This window comes from Mustela putorius, unplaced genomic scaffold, assembly GCF_011764305.1.
Source record: "Mustela putorius furo isolate JIRA1106 unplaced genomic scaffold, ASM1176430v1.1 tig00003867_pilon_pilon_pilon, whole genome shotgun sequence".
Classification (NCBI taxonomy): domain Eukaryota; kingdom Metazoa; phylum Chordata; class Mammalia; order Carnivora; family Mustelidae; genus Mustela; species Mustela putorius.
In genome coordinates, this window is record NW_025422019.1 from 21,618,686 (window position 1) to 21,623,438 (window position 4,753).

Consider the following 4,753-nt stretch of genomic DNA (forward strand, 5'->3'; position numbering starts at 1 on the left):
TTTGTTATTCACATCCCTGGTATCAAAGGATGGAAAGAGATTGGTAGAGTATCCAAGTGGTGAAATAAAAGAGATAAGAGAAAGAAAGAGAGAGAGAGAAGAGGAAAGAAGAAAAGAGAGAGAGGAGTAAAGAGAGGTAAAGCTGGGATGGATGAAGGGTTCGGAAGAAAACCAATTACTCATTGAAGGTGCCAAGAGAAGAACTGATGGCGTGAATTCATTGCTTCTCACTGTAAAGGTGAATGATGGCACAGACACTTAGACTCAGGAATGAGAAGAAAAAGGTGCATGCAGCCTTCTTCTATTTATACCTGATTGAGATATGAAAAGAAAATGAGGGACGAGATTACTAAAGAAAAATTCCAGACAGTTAAGCAATTTTAGGAATGATTCATTTTGAGATATGGTCATCAATTATTTATAAGGGTTAATAAATAGATTTATAAGCAAGAGGTACATGGAATCTAGAAATACATAAATGCCCTACAAATTATTTACAACCCCGACAAGTCATAACACATGAACTACCGCTGAAAACACCATTTACTTGACTCTAAAATTTGCACCATAAACTATAAATGGACCGGTTATGGAGTATCAGCCATTTGTAATATGCTGTGCAATATTTAACATCAACTAAATGTGTTTTCACTCACTGCTGACCAGTTGGACTAATTTAATAAGAAATCCTGGTGCCTAATGATTTATTTGTAGGTAAAATGATCATAGGTATTTAATGGTTTTAATATCAGAGAAGTAATTCTCAAATAGAACATCATAACTCAGATTTAGTGCATGCAGTTTATATCAAGCATACAAAATTTAAAAATAAAAATAAAAACAATTGCCAGAAAAAAATATCCCACCTGTTACTTTTATCACCATAGGTTTCCAGCTTTTCATATTTACTTTTTCTCTTTTATTTTCACATTCAGGTCTTCTCATAATATTCCTTTCATTTGTGCATCCGCTCTCGTTTCTTTGTACCTCTTTTGTTCTAATTCTCTAGTCATTCACAGCAAGCTCTTGGTTTTCAAAGGGGCATGTACTTCTATTTTGTATGGCAGTAAACAAGTGGAAATACTCCTTAGTTATCCTGCGTGCTGAATGAATAGCTGCAAGCACCAGAGTCTGCCATTACCTCAGAGACTCGGTCACAGTTCTCAGTCCAGTTGGTGTCTTATTGTGTCCTTGTTCATCAAGAACCCCCTACCCCAAATGTAACATCTACAAATGCATATAAGTTTATGATAATAACTTAGAGTGACATCCAAATTTATTATTTTGTGTATTCCTGAAAGAGGTAATACATAATCTGTCTTTAAAATGCCACAGCTTCACAATCTCTTCGTATTTTGTTTCACTTGTGGGCATAGGCTAACTTAAGCTGGAAACAAAATATGGACGTTGCTGAACTAAGTACAGGTTTATTCCTCATTTATTCTACGTGCCAATGATGAGATTTCAGAGGGCTTTGCTCATCATGTTCACTCAGACACCCCAACTTGAGGAGCCCCCTACTTAACACAGGACACCAAGACACTGGTAAGAAGAGAAGCTGAAACCAGTTTCAGTTTTGGTCCATCAGTTCCTGTTCACATTTTATTGTATCTTAAAACAGTTTTAAGACTTTTCCCCAATCTTTGTCATTTGGCAATTTTAATTTATTTTGTTATTTTTTAAAGATTTTATTTGTCATAGAGAGAGAGCGCGTGCAGCAGGGGGAGCAGCAAGCAGAGGGAGAAGCAGGTTTCCTGCTGAGCAAGGAGCCCGATAGGGGCCTGGATCCCAAGACCCTGGGGACATGACCTGAGCTAAAGGCAGATGCTTAACCAACTGAGTCACCCAGGCATCCGGCAATTTTTAATATGTAAAATATTAATGTAGTTGAAAAGTCAAACATGTATAAAACATGTGCTCAGAAAAGCCCCACACATTGTAGTTACCATTTTTATTTGGTTTCTATTTTATTCTTCTTGTGTTTATCCTTTTTCAAAGAATAACCTGTCTCTCAGAAAATATAACATAGTTTATTCTGTTTTTCTTCCTCTAAACAATATCAATCCAGGAAATTACACCATGTCAATTTACAGAGCCCTTCCTTATTCTGTTTCTAGAGCTGCACATTCTCTACTATGAAAATGTTTTCTCCAACTGATCTCTGTATGGTTATGCAGGCTGTGTCTTATATTTCACTGGTATAATGATGCTTCAGTGACTATCTTGTGCATATCGGTGTTCATGTTGTTGGAAGTATACCTGTAGGATAAACTTTTGCCAAAGAGGATATTGCCAAAAATTTAACTTCTGCTCAATTTCACAAGTGACAAAGGTTATCATTCCCTTCATTATGAGTGTATTTTACATTGTCCCATACGTCTGAAGAGCACTTGCTTAATTTTCTGTGAACTCTCTCTACATGTCTTTCATCCACTTTTCAAAAGTATTTGTATTCCCTCAAGTATAAGACTTTTTAAATATATTACAGATATATATTTATATATATACATATTTAGGGATATCCTATTTAAAATTTTATATACCCTTATATTTAATATAAATATATATATTTACAAATATATATTTTATACATTTATAGATATTATCTCTGATTCATGCTTCAATATTTTCTTCTAGTGTGTTATCTCTGTACTTTGCATATGATGTAGTTCTTTTTAGATGAAACAAAATTTTTCTTCATTTTTATGTCAAATCTCTTATTGCTTCTTCACTTTGAGTAATAGAAAATTTCCTCTCCATATCAAAGTTATAAAAGGAGTCACCTAAGTTTTCTTCTAGTGTGTTTGTACAGTTCTACTATTTTTACATTTCCAACTCTGGTCTATTTGGACTATTTTTATTAGAGTACAGATTTAAGGTGTTTCATCCTCAATAAAGCTGTCCACTGAATAGCACTTCTCTTTATTTTCCTACTCTAATCTCTTCTTAATTCCTCTCTATAATTTCCAGTCTCTAATGATTACCTTATCTAAAGCTACATCAGAATCATTAAAGAGGTTGAATAATGTGCCTTATAAGTATGACTTTCCCTTATATCGATTCTTACTTTCCTATTTAACTTTGCTTTCAGAACAAAGAACTTCAATATCTTAGTGGCATAAACAACAAAGATTTACTTCCGGTCACATTAAGTGGGTTATTGTGTTTCAGGTTGGCTGGGCCACAGGTAGACTGGGTATCTGTCCCTCATCCCTTCTTGTTCCAGGGATCAGACAGAAAGAGGCCTCTCTCTAGGTATGCTTTTATTTCATGCAGAAGGCAGAAACAAGAGAGCATTAGCTAAAACATGCAATCACAGTAAACTTCTACCCAAATGCCAAAACACACCACTCAGCCAAGACAGGTTACTCTTTCAAACTCAAAGTCAATGAAACAGGGAGGTCATGTAATAACAGGCAGAAAAGTAGCAGCCTGCAAAAGGGAAGGTGAAAAGAGCTGGGAAAAATGAGTCCTACATATTGCTTTTGTTTAATTTAATAATAAAAGTGAGATTCTATTAAATATATTAGTTTAACAATGTCTTAATTACAAATAAAAAGTAAGCTTAGAAAATCTGGAGGATATAAAAAATGTAAATAAGGAAGCAAGCATTATGTATAAACTCAACATTTAGGTATAAACTGATAAGCACAGATACTACACTTGATCTTAGCCAAAAGGCCGAGAAGTGATTAACATTTAGGTATAAAGACCATTAATGTTTTATGTATCTCTATGAGTTAGTACCAAGTATTATCAGTTTTTCCAATGCTATTATTACTTGGTGAAAGAAAATTTTCTTTTAGCATGGATGACTATAGTTATGTGTGATATATTAAAATATATATAGTTCAGGTGTGCAAAAATGTCTTGAAGTTTACTAATTTTTTTTTCTACCTTGAGCCTTTTAAAGTACTATTTCTGTTCCTTTAAATCTGTCTATGGAAAGGGACTTTTAAATGACAGTTCATTTATTTTCTACATGAGTCATCCAATTAAAGGACCTTTACCAAGGTTGTTAGACTTTCAAATTTACATAATTTGACAGTTGGCTCATTGATAGCCTTTACTTTAAGAATGTCATCTTGCTAGTTGTCTATTTTATTGTTTTAAAATTGTGCTTATGCTGCTGAAGACTGCAGAAAGAATGACTCAAAAATCTTAGCCTGAATATGCTTAATTCATAGACCACAACTTTCTTGAGAGCCTTGTATGCCCAAAATCTATGATAAAGAATAGGTACTGGATGTATTTTGAAAGGATACATTAATGAACCATGTGTCTCCCCAACCCATGTTCAAATTGATTAAAGAAAAATCCAGTTTCATACAAGTCACAGGCATGTTCTAGGGAATTTCTGACCTTTTCAACAAATATGATTTGAGAGCCTTCTATGTGACAGACACTCTGCTATATATCAGGGCTAAATTGATGAATATGATAGTACCTCTGCTCTTGGCAGCAAGGAACTTTCAGCTGTCTTGGGGCAAGAGCCATGAATGGCCAGATATTAGCAATGTATCTTCAGATGCAACATTTAGACAGGTTAGGCTAACCCAGAGGTTCTCGTTCTTGAATGCATATTAGAATAGCCTGTATGATTTTTAATAATATCAATACTTTGGCTTCACCCAATTCTAATTTAATTAGCTTGGGATAAGGATTGTACATAGATTGTTTTAAAAGCTCCTCAGGTAATTCTAATATATAACCTTGGTTCAGAATCATTAGTCTAATTTTTCTACTACCTTGC

The 4,753-nt window shown here is 34.2% G+C and overlaps 1 pseudogene; it reads right to left on the reverse strand.

Moving 5' to 3' along the window:
- Positions 1-3,576: 3,576 nt before the first annotated feature.
- Positions 3,577-3,693, reverse strand: LOC123387936 (annotated as a pseudogene).
- Positions 3,694-4,753: the final 1,060 nt, after the last annotated feature.